The following is a 15,459-nucleotide window of genomic DNA, read 5'->3' on the forward strand; positions in this document are numbered from 1 at the left end:
TCTTTAAAAATAAATTGGAGTTCAAGATCAGCAGCTTCATCATATCCATACCCTCTGATTCATGGAGCTGGTTTAATTCTCCATCTCATAAAGCACATGTTGCAGGTATAAAACCCATTCCCAGTAAGCATTATTTTTTTTTTCAAGGGGCTCCACCACGATTCTAGCATTACAAACTCCAGGTTATTAATGAGCCTTCATTTCCATGGCTGTACCACTGAAATGCGGCATTAGCAAATAGCACATTGAATGCCTCTGCTGTAAATAGTTCAATTTTCCCGAGTAGCTAACTAGGCAATAAGATCGCTGTCACTTTTATGTTGACAAAGTATCTTAGTTACTAAGTAACTATAGAGATGTTTCCCTCCTGCTTGACGTAATTACAAAATGCCTTTCATTAGCTCGTGAAAATGTTCGGGCTCAAAGCATAATTCCTACAGCACGCTTCCCTGTTCACAGGGAATGCAACTTACAGTGACCTATATCAGCTAAGAAGATTTCCTGCTTGTTTCACTGTGCCTATAGCCCCTTACAACCAGGCTGAGAAATCTGCAGCTGCCTCCCAAACTGTGAGCTCAGCCCTCATTGGTTTTGCTGCATCCCTCATCCCCAGGCAGACCTCTCTCAGGCTCTCCAGCTGACTGGGCTTTGTCCTTGGAGCTGGCTGAAGCTTTGGCCTACGGAAGCTGGGGCTCTGCAGCCTGGGTCTGCACACATCCCACTCAGGGTTAGCATATTACAGGCACCATTTGATCATATCTGTGATACAGCAGAAATTGTAATACATAAACTGTACTGATGTAGTTTCAGCAGATGTTTTTTCCTTGATGCTAGGAGGTGACAGAGGCTCCACCACCTCCCAGACTGGCTGTGCCCCACCCTGCTGCCCCGACTGGCTGTACATGTTAGATTTTCCACTGGTGAGTAGCCTGAAACTTCCTCACTGCACCACGGACGGAGGGGGGCATTTCCGTTCCTCTCTTTGGCATGTTGCAATGGCCTTCTTTCCTCCTTCAGGCAGGACTACAGCTAAAGGCAGCTTTACTTGTCCTCCATCACATCTTACAGATGACTGCTTGCAGCTCGGACTTTGTTAGCCAGGTCTCCAGGTATCCGAGGTCAGATTATAGCCTCCAGCCTGCAAATAACTGACTTCCGTATCGCTGCCAGTGCACAAATAGCTAACTTCTGCACAACATCCTCTGCCTTCCTTGCTAGGGGCACCTGCCCTCATCCTTTTGCCATCGCTGTTAATTGCATCATCCACCCACAGGCAGCTGATGCTTCAGGGAGAAGAAGTCAAACATAAAAAGCACTGGGCGTCCCTCCCACCAAAAGGAAAGCCGCCAAAAATCTCCCATTTCAGCACATTTATCCATCACTCTTGCCAGTACGACTGCTCTGAGACTACTGGCAGTCCCAATGCCCCATGCTAGTGGCACCTGGGTTCTACCTCACTCTTCTCCACTCCTGTACACTGGGGCTATGCTTGGAACACAGCTCACCAGCCCAGTGTGTCTTCTGCCCACTCTTCCTGCCTGGGCTGGAGATGGATGAGGACAACAGGAGTGAGCGGGGGCAGCAAACTCTGTGGCCACTCACAAACCCAGCAATCAACCAGCTGGATCCACAGAAATCCACCTTTTTTTCCTTCTCTTTGGTTGACAAATGAAAAAGAAACTTATATCAACATGAAGGTGCTCTCTTCCTTGTTTACAGAGATCCCTACCTGCAGGCAATGGCAGCCCATACGCTCTGTCTGCTGCCCAAGGGATCATGCCAGGCCCTTACAGAGTGTGCAGTAAGAGTAGTGCCACTGGGCAAACAAATCCCTCTTTACTCCAATTAGTATCACCAGCAAAAAAAAAAAAAAAAAAAAAAAAAGAGGAAAAAATGTTTATGGAAGATTTATCCCATTTTCTTCAGGCTCCACCTATCCATGGTGTTAAACATATATCAACCTCTGTGCAAGTGCAGCCAGAGAGCTGAACAAAAGCTGAACATTTCCAAAAAGAAGCCAGCTCACACTGCCAGAAGATGCGGTGCTCAAAGGAAATTAAGATGAGCAAGACTGCAAAACTGAGATGCCTGCGCTTGCAAATTACTTGCAACAGGTCCAACAATTACCTGCCTGGTGCTGTTGTTTTACCTTTTGCCTACCACGGGGTATGCAGTTAAGCTCGTTAAAGTGCGGCATTGAGTCACCTCATTTGTCTGCAGCTAGTTATTGGCCATTTTAATAACAATAGTGTGATACATGCGAAAGCACGCCAGCATCATGTGGATGCCTTCTTCCTGGAAGCATTCAAGGCCAGGCTGGATGGGGCTTTGAGCAACCTGGTCTAGTGAGAGGTGTCCTACAGCAGGGGGTTGGAACTAGATGACCTTAAAGGTCCCTTCCAATCCAAACTGTTCTATGATACTATGATTCTATGGTCCTATGATCCCATGATACTGTGACCATGGTGGCTGTATTTGGTATTCTGTCCAGCTGCAGCATCATCCAACAAGAGCCTGGTTGCAAAACAATCGTGGTTGAATTAAGAGCAATTTGAGGGGCAGAGTGGAAAGCTCAACCACATGCAAACACACCTGCATTATGCTTGCTCCCTCCCTAATTGCAGATGAGCAGAGCCCAGACTCCAAATTTTTTTTTTTTCCATCCAGAATGGATTTGAGAATAAGTGATGTGGTGTCCCTCAGGGGTTGGTTCTGGGACTGATGCTCTTTCATATCTTCATCAATGACCAGTGGGATCAAGTGCACCCATAGTAAGTTTTCAGATGACACCCAGATGTGCAGTGTGGTCGACATGCCCGAAGGAAGGGATGCCATACAGACAGACCCAGACATGCTCAAGTTGTGAGCCCGGGAGAACTTAATGAGATTCAACAAAGCCAAGTGCAAGGTCCTACACCTGGGTCACAGAAACCCCTGTTATCAGTACAAGCTGGGGAATGAAAGGATGGAGCACAGCCCTGATGAAAAGGACCTGGGAGTACGGGTGGATGGAAAGCTGGATGTGAGCCAGCAATGTTGCCCTCACAGCCCAGAAAGCCAATTGCATCCTGGGCTGCATCAAAAGAAATGTGGCCATCACAGCAAGGGAGGTGCTCCTGCCCCTCTGCTCTGCACTGGTGAGGCCTCACATGAAGTACTGCATCCAGATGTGGAGTCCTCACTACAGGAGAGACATGGACCTGCTGGAGTGTGTCGAGGGGAGAGCCATAAAAACAATCCATGGAATGGAACAGCTCTCCTATGAGGATAGGCTGGGCATGAGAGAGTTGGGGCTGTTCAGCCTGGAGAGAAGAAGGCTGTGAGGTGACCTGATAGCAACCTTGCAGTACCTAAAGGGGGCTATAAGAAAAAAGGGGACAGAATCTTTAGCAGGGTTCATTGTGATAGAACAAAGGGAAGTGGCTCCAAACTAAAAGAGGGGAGAATAAGATTGCATACAATATGGGTGGTAAGGCACTGGAACAGGTTGCCCAGAGAGATGGTGGTGCCCCATCTCTGAAGACATCCAAGATGAGGCTGAAGGGGCCTCTGAGCAGCCTGATCTCCCTGTAGGTGTCCCTGTTCATTGCAGGGGAATTGGACTAGATGGCCTTTGAGAGTCCCTTCCAACCCAAACTTGTCTGTGATTCTGTGATAAGAAAACAAGGGAGACCAGAGATTATAACAGGAGTCAATACCTCCTTCCCTAGGTGCTGTAGGCATCCAGCATGTGCTGTCCAAGAGTGATTTTCTAGCCCTTCCCATTTATAACTATTGCCATCAAGTAACTTATTCTGTAGCAGGAACAACTTCTCCCACTCCTTCATATATCGGCAAAGAGAGTTTTTGCTGCAGTTTGGCCAAAATCCTTAAATTGAGCGGCAGTGTGGAGATAACAAAAGTTGTGAATCAGCTAGAAGAAAGAGTAGAAAAGGAAACAAGGATTGTATCACTGGCTGCACCTCAAGTGCTAATGGGAATTTGGCCTGAGTGCAGCAGATTGCAGATTTGGATGGGTGCAGTGTAAATCCTGGTCACATCTTCCTCTGGCACTTGGTGCTGCTTCTAAAAAAAATTCAGATCTCAGATTCTGATAAGAATTCTTGCAAGGTTTTTAAGAAAAGTAAATAAATGGAGAGAGAAAAGTAATCATATATGTGTGTCTATGTAAGACAATCACAAAGTTTTACAAAAATATGCAGGCAAGTATTTCTTTTAGCCACCTTTCTAAGGATAGCCAGCATGTGATTGAGGGCATACTTCTTTTTTTTTTTTTTTTTTTCAGTAGAAACAGTCTTGCTGGTGATTTATTGTCATGAAAAACAGAACAAATGTCAGTACTGTGTTCAGTGAATACCCTGGATAGGATCTTTAATCACAAGATTTTGCCTTTCAAATGATCCTCATTGCAGCAAGCCCTGTGTTTACCAAGAAACACAAGCTATAAAGAGAGTGAGTTGTGTTTGCTGCAGCAACATACCTAGAACAATCATTTTGTGGTTTTGGAAAATCCCTTGCTGTTTTCCTTGTATATCTGGAGAATGATTCCTTCTTGCCAAGACAAAAGAAGACAAAAGCTCAGGCTATCCTAGAACCGCGCTGTATGCTTAATTCCATAATGGAGATCCGATGTACAACATCAGGGCTGCAGACAAGATGTGAAATCTCACGGCTCCATGTGAGCCCTCTCTCAGGATTGAGGACAGCTCCTGGCTCAGCTTTTGTTGCAGAAATGCATGGAGTCCTGGCACAGAGCATGAATTAAGATTCACTGATAGTAGTTGCAGCTCCAGAGGGCAAGGAAGAGTCACATCGGAACAATACACTTCCTGCCTTCACGGATCATTTTTCCCACCCAACCCCAGAGCCAGGGCCGCTCTGCCTGATCTACTTTCCACCAGAGCTGCCTTACAAGGGTCTGGCAGCATCTCCTCTCCCCCAGAAGCAATCAGGCAGTCACAGCAGGATGTGCTGCCCTGGATGCACCGGCGGGCCCTGGGGAACCCCTAACATATGAGGGAAAAGTAGGACTTGTTGTCCTACCCCAGTAGACACCAGGTATTTGTTAGGAAAGCATTCCCTGGTTTATGACAGGCACATTAATCTTGAGGTAAAACAAATTAAAAACCTTTAATCTCTGTCAGGACGGTTTCTGTGGTGTGCACACAGGTAACATATGGAGTTTCTAGTGGCCTGGGCACATTTTGTTACCTGAAATCAATTAGTCAGAGTTCCTTGATCTTCATCACGGGATCCAGCAGTTGTGCAACTCTGGAAAATCCTCCTGTTGCACAATAATATTTGGTGTCACCTCCATCTACAATACAACCATACAATCAAGGCTGTATTGCGAGCAGCGGCCTATTTGTACATCACACATACCTCTCCCTGCCCACCTGCGTACAGCTGCACATACCAAACACTGCCTGCCTGCTGGGGCAAACAGCAGGCAATCCTCCTTTCTGCACAGGGCGAGATGTGTGAGGAAAACGAGGTCAGAAGCTGAAGTTTGTCCCTGGCCACCTTGGTATGTATATAACGACCAGCGGGGAGGACATTTCACAAAGGGGAAAGATGACTGGCCTTTGCCCCAAAATACTTCAACCCCACAGGTTCCCTGCTCCAAGTGAGCCTTTCGAAAGAAAATATGAATCACCACACAGCAATGTGACTTCTTATAACATCCCATAGTCAACAGGGATGGTGATCAGACCACGTCATTTTATAGATACGTATGGACCAGCCATCACCTCAGAGCTCTTGCAACACTTCTGTGATGAGCAGAGGGCAAGTGCACCTTCTCGAGGCATTTAAGCTCTTACTCCCACTGAAACCAGAAGGAAGAAGTCAGCCTTGAAGATCTGGCTTCAATGAAGCAGGTTGCATAGAGGTGGAGAAGACAGTAATCCTGATGTCTCCTGAGTCCCAGCCTTCTGCTCCTTATGCCTAGGTTCATGCCAGAATGCTTAATCTCCTAGAAGCTTAAGCTAAGATTTCTGTGTTTGTTTAAATTTTAAAATGAAACCTAATCCCCTACAGGGAAGCCTACATCACTATTTTTTTTGCCCAGCCCAGCCCAGAGGCAAACAACCCTACAACTTCTCTGCAGATCTGCTGCCACAGAGGAGATGAAATATGATTTTCTTGGTTGTTTTTTGTTTTTTTTAAATCCCCTTTGTTGATTTTTTTTCCTGGGTTCATGAAGGGTTCACAGTTGAGAGTGATGGTCCTGTGGGTATGACTATCCATTTTAAGTGCCTTATTTTGCATTAAAGCATTGGAGGATAGGCTGCAGTAAGAACGGTATAGTCAGAAATGCCCGAGGGCTTGTTCCTGCCCTAGAGGCCCCCACCATTTTCACTTAAAACATGCTTTTGACCTGATTTAGTTAGAGCAGCAGGGAGGGCAGCAGCCATTTTACCTAAGCATGGTGCAGTTCATTTCAGGAGCAGAGAACTCAGAGGGATTGCGCTCCACAGTCGGTGGAAGGAAGGACACACTTCCTTCAGGTCCTACCATCACATTCCAATCTGTGACCGCCTGATTCGTCTTCTCAACACCAGGAGGTTGGGCTCCATCCCCAGTGTGTGGATGCTGAGCTACTGTGTGAGCCACGGGGATCTTCTAGGCACTGAATGTTGGGGACCAGGGCCAGATTTTAGAGAGGGTAGGGCTCCTGCCAGCACCAGGAGGCAAGCAGTCACATAAGGTCATATTTCGGCCACCACAGAAAGCAAACCCAGGAGCTGTGCCCGGGTGTGGACTTTGACCACCCGCATAGCTGGGACATTACCCACCCCCAGCCTGGAGATGTGACCTGGTTTCCAAGCCACCTCCCGGCTCTTGGTCACGACCCTTTCAGTGACCTTGTTCTTGGAAGTGGTGAGGGCACGTAAACTGGAATGGCAAAGGGGAGAAGGTGAACACGCTGACAGAAGACTTGCAGCACAAGGAACGTATCTGACAGCTTCAGCCTAAAGAAATGCCATGTGGTAACCTTACCGTGTCCCGCTGGACTTGCTCCAGTGGGTCAATGCCCCTCTTGTTTCGAGGAGCCTGTAACTGGACACAGTATGCTAGGTGTGGCCTCACTGACGCCATTTGTAGATGCATTTTCTACACAGATGCTTGTAGTTTGTTTGAGGAGGTTCTGTTTTTAATAAATTTAAGAGATTTTCTCGCCTAAATATGCTGCAGACTAATGCCAGGCATATGATATTTAAAAGGATCCTGACCCCACAAGGCTACACCCATCTTATCTGGAAGATTATTTCTAATCCTGAGAGATACGGGGCTCTGAGACAACCCTTTACTGAGAGAAGAACACAACCCAACCTAATTACCTCTATAAAGGAGCTACTGGAGTCTATAAAGTAAGCTTACAGTGTGAGGTGGGTGATGACAGAGGCTGTGCTTTCTGACCCAGTAAGGCTCTTCATTCCCTATAAATGTTTCCTCTTGAACAGTTTAACACCAAAGGCCTTTAGCCTTGACAAAACTGCACTTGCAGCTTGTCCTCCTGTGTCACCAGGCTTTGCATACTTGCTCAAACCTGCACTGGGCCTGAGATCAAATCTATGAGGTGGGTGCAGCTGCAGAGGCAGCCCCATTGCCACTGGGCTTCAAATCCCCTGCACTCAAGGTCTTGCTGGACAGCTCTGGATAGGCAGGAAATCTTACAGTTGAATTGCACCTTGGCAAAGCTGCTTAGTATTCACCCTGCAGGGCCATTTCTGTCTATCCTACAGGGCAAGGGCAATTCATGAGGAAGAAAAGGCATCTTATAAAACATAAAGTGTTTTGTTTTTGTTTTTGTTTTTTTTCCAAGGAAGCCTGGAAGGCAGTGACAAGATGCATGAAGAGACTATTTATGTGGACAAGCAGCATGGCCTATTTAAGAGCCAAGTGAAAGAGTAATTATTCTGGACTCCCATTCTGATGTTAACCAAAAATAAAAAATGTCAGGATTTGGCAAAAAGACCACACACAGTCAAGGAAGCAGCGCTGGCAGCAGGGAGATTAGGCTAGCAATGGACTTTGAATGGGAGGCCAATGAAAGCTGAATCTCCTGCTTGAGAAAACATCAACCCAGCACTTCCAGGAGCGATTGACACAAGCAAAAGCACTGAAACACTTCTGCGGGGCAGACCAGCTGAGTACAGAAGTTAAGCCAATCACTGCAGTCAGTTCCCCCTTCAGAAAAGTTGTACACAGTGAGGGGTAGCGTTGTCCTGGATTTCGGGCCAGCCACAATCACACAGCCTATGTGGCACCCCTACATGGCACCTCGGGCTGGGCACACAGTGGAGTTGCCCTTATCTGCTGTAGCACAACTCCTGCGCTGTTCAGAAGATATTTTGGAAGTCCTTGCAGAAGCCAGAACCAATTCACACCGCAAGAGTGCAACTGGTTCTGTCCACAAAGCAATAGCTGCTGTTTTTTATTCTGTCGTTGAAAGAAGCCTATCTCATGCTTTCGAGAAGGAAAAAAGGGACAAAGTTTGGAGAGAGGGACCAGCTCTGTCACCCATGCACCAAGCCTCACTGCTGTGCTGACACAGGTGGCAGTGGGGGAGGAAGCGTGTTTGGTGGGTCTAAGGCAGGGGATGAATTTGTTCTGCCGTTGATTTCAGGATAGAAGCCTCACCAGGGTGAACATGAGCAGTCCATGCAGCCAAATGACCCAGCCATTTGCTCACTCTGCTTTCTGGCATGTTCCTGCAACGTTTTTCTGAGCCGGAGGCCAGAATTTCTCAAGCACCTAAAATCGTGCACTGTAATCAACCTGGCTTGATTGTAATTGCCCGATTTATAACACCAGACCTGCACGCTATAGTTGTTCAGCCCTGCGGTAACAAAGGTCCTCAGAGAGGAGCGGTGACTCAGCACACCGCTGCCCCATTTGGCACAAGCCAAGCCTGGATTCCCTCCAATGGAGGGGATTCATGCTCTGACTCGTGCTCAGCAAATAACTTAGTGCTCTCACCCCACCTTCCCCACGTTTTCCCCAGGACCACGCTGAGAATACGGCCGTGTACCCACATAATTACAAAGAGGACTTGTTCCAGAGCTCCACTCCCAACAGCCCCATGCCCATCTTTTATATGGGCACAGATGTAGCCCTGGGCTTCTAAAGCACATCTTCTGCCTTTCTCTCAAACCAAATGTCTGCAGTGGACAGCATGATTTGGGACTCCAGCCTAGTAGTACCTCTGTTTACAATCAACTCAACAGGGGACAAAAGCATCTCTGTGTCTCATAGAGATGGAATTATAATTAATTCCAGAGGATTCCTAAGTGCACAGATAATTTGGTCTTTAGGAGTATTTAGCGTACTGTAGCTACAACCTTGAAGCACTATTTGGAAACCTAAACAGGAAGAAAAGCCCCACGTGGATGCTTCCCCAGGAGTGCAGAACAACGTGAGTTTCTGCAGGAGGAAGACAGAGAAGGCTGTGCCACCGCCCTCCCCATGGGCACTTGGTACCTTTGCCCCTTGATCCAGCTGTGAAGGATGTGACAGGGGTGTGGTGAAGGATCTCCATGCCAAGGCCAGCTCTGAAGGGGATGTCCACAGTCCAGGTTTTGCACGTTTACAGAGAACACTCCGACATATCAGTGGTGGGGCTGGGCGGTCACTGGTTAGCCCCCAGGCTGTGCCAGGTGTGATTTCTACCTAGCATGTAAGCCTCATGTTTCTGGTTTGTTCTAATGCAACCCAGCTCAGCTGTGCTTTGGCCTCTGGGGCAGTGATAGCATCCTGAATACACCACGTGTCTCCATCTTGTACTGTGCTGATTTAGAGATCAGCGTCTTTCTGCTACCCATTTTAAGAGACCACCTTGCCTGTGTCCATGCTTCTATGTACTGTGTTCAGTTTCAGGCCCCTGACTACAGGAAGGACATTGAGGCCCTGGAGCATGTCCAGAGAAGGGCAACAAAGCTGGTGAGGGGTCTGGAGCACAAGTCTTGTGGGGAGCAGCTGAGGGAACCAGGATTGTTCAGTTTGAAGAAGAGGACGCTCAGAGGAGACTTTATAGCTCTCTACAGCTGCCTGAAGGGAGGTTGTGGTGAGGTGGGGGTTGGTCTCTTCTCCCATGTAAGTGGCAATAGGATTAGAGGGAATGGCCTCAAGTTGCACCAGGGGAGATTCAGGTTGGACATTAGGAAATACTTCTCCAAGGGAGTGGGCAGGCACTGGAACTGTCCAGGGAGGTGGCGGAGTCACCGACCCTGAGATGTTGAAGAAACACTTAAATGCTGTACTGAGGTACATGGTTTAATGGGAAATATAAGTGGTAGGTGGATGGTTGGACTGGATGATCTTGTAGGTCTTTTCCAACCTTGGTCATTCTGTGAGTGTATAATTCTACCTAAACCCTACTACTGGCAGAGAGCGTATCTCCACTCCCCTCTGGTGCCTCCTGCCCCAGAGGCGGGGCTGGACCTTGTCTCCTCACCACAGCTAATGCTCAACACATGTGAAAGGCAAGGCCAATCTGCTTGGTGCTGGGAAGAAAATGAGCCAGGGGAGTGAACTCATCCCTAATCGCATTGCCTGAACTTCTAAAGTTCTTAAGAGCCAAAGCATGACATCATCCTAATGTGACATGATGATAAAATAAACAATGCAGAAAAATAATTACAAAAATGAAGAGATAACTCTGAGAAATGACTTACAGCCAGGTTATCAGTGACATCCAACAGCATCAGAGCTGGACTTGAGGAATTGGAGGTTGGCCCTTATTGCTCCACTGGAAGCAAGCAATGCAGGACATAGTAGAGATGGTTGTGGTTTGAGGCCAAAAATGAAAAGATGAGACCCAACACAGCCAGCATTGTGAAACTGGAGATGAACAGATAAATAATGTTGTTTTTCATTTGGATAATCATGGCAAGCTGAGCCCAAGTTGCTCATCCTTGGTGCTACCTAAGGCCCCACCTGTGAGCACCTGACCAAAGTCATTATGCCCTTAACAGACAAAGCAAAGGGCAGGCAAAATCTTATACTGAGAGCCAGCACTTTGTAGGCTGGAGACATCTCAGACAATTAAAAAAAACTTGCTCAAAACCTATTTGCATTCACATTTGTAAGTCAGTGCCATGGGATCATTGCTGTTCATTGTCTCAGAGAGGGAAAGATGGCATTTTAGACTCCATGCAATGACACTGGAAAATGAGTTTTATCTGTAAAAAAAAAAAACCCTGATTTTATCTGTAAATCAGATATATGTGTTTTGCTTTCTCTGATAGGCAATAGTAGTCTGCAGTAAAACCCGCCCTCTTTCACCTGTCCTTGCTCCCTCAGGCTCATACGTATTTTAATAGGTCTCAAATGAGCAGCACAATACATAACTGCACGGTTTAATGGCTCCTGCACTGCTGCAGAAATACTTGCACAGAAGTGTAGCTGGAAAGCCGCTTGCTTCACAGCTGGCTAAATCAGCGCTGCGTCATCCTGACTTTGCATTTGTTGCATGACTGAAGAATGAGGCTCCACAGAGCTGCAGGGGCTGCTCCTGAGGGGGAACGCCGGCCGCCCAATTCAGCTGGCTGGTCCCTGGCACTGAGCAGGCCTGGCGGCAGGCCCGCAGCCTGGCAGGGCCACCAGCAGCAAGCTGGGCAGGGCAGCAGGAGAGGAGCAGTGCAGGCGTACCAGCAGCCAGGCCTGAGGCTCACCCAGGGACCCTTCGGCCACAGCCAGGCCTAGGTGTGTAGGCCCATGGATGAAACAGCGCTGCTGGTTGTGGCAGGGGGATGAAGGCCCATCAGTGCTCTCCAGCACCAGCTCTTTGGTTTGACTTCTGTTGTTTTTTGTTGTTGTTGTTGTTGTTTGTTTGTTTTTTGCATAAGCTTTGGCTTGTATTTTCTCCTGTCCTGCACTGAGGCTCCCCACCACCTCTCCCTCTCCATCCTCTAAACTCTCACATTTCCTTCCATCAAAGGCACGGCCAGCTGTAAAAACAATATCCTGGCACAGACAAAACAGTTACCCACAGCACAGCATGCAAACACCTCAGCAAAGCAAAGCAGCATTATGTACAGCTTAAGAGCTCTGAAACAGAATTAATTTTGCTAAAGGGCTGAGGGCATTTCCCAGCTCTCAGGTGGCAGCAGCAGTAACCCGGTGTATCCCTACAGACAGACAGCGACTGAAAGAGCTCACTAACAAAAAGGAAGCAGGCATATGGAATACATTACCCACATTGGTCACATGGAAGCAAGGAGCTTTAAAGGGTGCAGAGGAAACTAGATATCTTTCTAAACAAGGAAACTTCGAAAAATATAGGGTGGCTGACCACTTGGTAACATTGAATAGGCTTGACCTGCACTGTTCCAGTCCTTGCACTCAGTCATGAGAATACTCCAGGTTAGGAAGGCTTCTGCTTTTAAAATTCAGTAAATATGCAGAAACAAATTTTGGAAATGAAGATTCTGCAGCTGATCTCTCGAGCAACTTGTGAGCTAAACAGAGGGTCAGCTATCACCCATCAGCCACAGGATGGGCCTTGCTGAAGGGAACCAGTCTTCCACCTGCTAAGCACCTCCTGCTTCTGGCATTCTCTGGAAACTGTGGTGCTGCTGGTGCAAATACAAATGTGGGTCATTTATGTTTCCCAACTTTCATGCAGACAAGTACAGTGGCTGAACACGTTTATTGTTTGCTGTCTCTTGATTAACTTCCTGTTCTTTGCATCCTCAACCTGAGAAGTTGCAAGAAATAAGAGATCTTTCCTTGAAGGGGAAGAACAAAGTGATGGTTTCAAAGTGGCTTAAGTCACAGCTCCCATTTTTTTGCAGTGATGAGTCCTGGCACAGTCACATGCTGAAGTAGCTACCCCTTTGCACTGCTTATTTTAATCTGGATTAGCGAGTTTTCTGTAGTGTTGTCTGAGAGTTTGCATACCACAGATTACTGTATTTCAAATGGCCCTCCATTAGGTACTTTTTTCTAGCATGCACATAAAAGAAACATTGGAAGGATAATCAGGGACAAGCAAGAGGAAAAAAAAAAAAAAAAGGCTGGCATGTAAATTAAAAATGAAAAGCACAGCAAAGAAAGACAACACCATAAAGGGTGCATTAGCTAGCTGACAGCTCTGGATAGCCTTAAGAATAATCATGAACTCTATACTATTTTAAATGTATTATTAGAATCATAGGTAGGTTGCAGGAGGCTCCAGCTTCCTATTAGGTGCATGAGATGGTCAGCTGTACTGTGCTCCAGCACACAATTCAGTTGCCTTTGTCCCACATAGATGCAATCTCTTATTTGCTGTTCTTTGCTATGAGCTGGATCTGAGCTCAGAAATCCAGTGCAGTGTGAAATTCTCACCTTAAGCCTAACCCAGTGCCCAATGGTATTCTTTGCTGCAGCTTTCTCTCCCCTCCTCACAATTCCTGCTGTTTTCATTCAAAATCTTTATTTCATACAGTGACAGAGGCCAAGACTTCCCGATTTGTACGCACACTTTGAAATACCTGGAAATCACTGTCAGTTTGCACTTCAGAGCAGATCTGGATATCAAGGAGTTACTCAAGTCCCGTGGGGTTTTCACCCGAAGCCTTGCCATTGCTCAGCTGCCCGCTCTCGTGCTGGGGCCTGTGTGTGTCCTGTAAAAGAGCTTCAGAGAAAGGAAAAGAGTGTTTTGATAGCGACACGATTTTATACGTCTTACTGACTACTCTATGTAGACACATCAACAGCTTCAGAATTTCGCTCAGTCAAAACAAGAAAAACCCCCACATCTCTTGAAAGTGCCATTGTTCAACTTTCAAATTACCAGTGGTGTAAAATAAGACTGCTATAAAGTAAGCATAATATTTGCTTATGCAGATGATATTTTATTATGTAAAGTACTATTTTTCCCCCTAAGGAGTCTCTAACAAGTACTTTAAAATCAAATGTGAATGAAAAGTAAGTTTTTAAAGCAGCAATCCTCATTTTTCATCAATCATACCAATTTTATGAATTAACTCTTTGATTCATTTAGTAACACCCTCTACCAAGAAAACAATGTACTTCAGTGGTCAATAGAAAAAAGCGACTTTAAACCAAATAGTAGAGTGTTGAAATGAATGTACTAATGGTACCTTATTTGGCATGATGTCAAGAAACAGTTACTCTATCAGTTTACTGGGTTAAACTATTTTCACAGTATGTAGTTTTACAGATTGCTTTGTTGCCCAGTTCATACAACAGCAACCCTTTGCTCCAGTCAGGGAGCACATATAAGCATTAACAACTATGGCTTTATTAAGTTCCATCTCTTGGTCAACATGTTCCTGGGCCTAAGACATTCCAGACAAGTGTATCACCTAATGTTAAACCCTATATTGTAGATCCTCATATCCTGAAAGATAAACCCTTGGGAACCGTCCTAGTCTGTTAACAAGCCATATGGATTTCAGAAAGCATTCCTCATTATAAGAATACCAACATCTAAAACCATTTCTAACTATCAATAGTTCTTGAGATACCACGTTCATGTTTGGCTGCAGTTCTCCACGTATTCAATATTCCCTATGAGATCTGGTCTATTTTAGTAGTAAAACAGGTAAATATTTCAGATACACATTTAGCACACATGCTTCAAAAGACAATTATCTTCTTCATGGTACAACATACCTAAGCACGAGATAAATCTAAAGAAACTAATGTATCAAAAATCACTAGTCAAAGAAATCCCCCAAACAAAGTCATTTTCATGGCATGAGAAGTAAAAGTAAAACTGAAGTGCTTTGCAAGGAGTCTCGGAAGCACCATTATATTCATCTGCTGGAGTTATGCTGCCACCTATTGTGAAGATGAATCAAGGAGATCCATTTCATTTTGCTAGCACAACAGATATGTAGCAACTATCACTTCCCTCTCTCTCTCTCACTAAAAAGACTTTCTTCCTAAATATCTGCTACTGATAATTGCTGAAGATAGGATGTGCTGTTAATTACCAGTCCTGATCAGAAAGTACCATTGCCCAGAGCTGTGTTTTTGTGTGTGCAGAATTCAGGCAACCTTATTTCAGGGGAGCAGCCGCAGGAGGCGCAGCTCAGCGCACCTCTAGAAGCAGGCATGAGGAGACAACCAAATCACAATGGTACTTCCACTTCTCTACAACCACTGGTCCAGTTCTCAGTATACATTTTTGGATCTTTTACTTTTCCATCTGCCTTGGCACCATGCATATGCTTTTTTTTTTCCTGAGTGAAAGCTTCTACACCTCAGTCAAGATCTAGATATTAGGTCATCATTGCCACCCTAGTGTTGCTTAGCTGGGAAAACTAGATCATCTCTTCACTTGTAAGCAAGGCACGTACATCAACATTCCCCCTTACACTCCCATTTTGTAGTTCTGTCCATGTTCAACTCACTGTTCATTTTTAATTCCAGCTTTGGGAACCAAACAAAACGTTTGCATCTGCAGTATTACTGCATCAGGCAGTACAAACCAGCAGCAGT

General features: G+C 46.0%; 1 protein-coding gene across 3 annotated transcripts in view; it reads right to left on the minus strand.

Moving 5' to 3' along the window:
• Window positions 1-10,677: 10,677 nt before the first annotated feature.
• The window catches only part of ZCCHC2 (zinc finger CCHC-type containing 2), a 48,655-nt gene continuing 43,873 nt past the window's right edge, over window positions 10,678-15,459 (minus strand). Inside the window, exons 15-16 of one of the 3 annotated variants that reach the window (XR_016465031.1) lie at window positions 13,482-13,624; window positions 10,678-10,845 (exon numbers count right to left, since the gene is read on the minus strand). The gene's annotated coding sequence lies outside the window, so the exon portion shown is untranslated. Of the gene's footprint in view, window positions 10,846-12,567; window positions 12,952-13,406; window positions 13,625-15,459 lie in introns of those variants that run through there. The other 2 variants (XR_016465032.1, XM_031589260.2) reach the window with 2 other exon arrangements.

This window comes from Phasianus colchicus, chromosome 3 (assembly GCF_987193195.1).
Source record: "Phasianus colchicus chromosome 3, bPhaCol1.hap1.1, whole genome shotgun sequence".
In the NCBI taxonomy this organism is placed as follows: Eukaryota; Metazoa; Chordata; class Aves; order Galliformes; family Phasianidae; genus Phasianus; species Phasianus colchicus.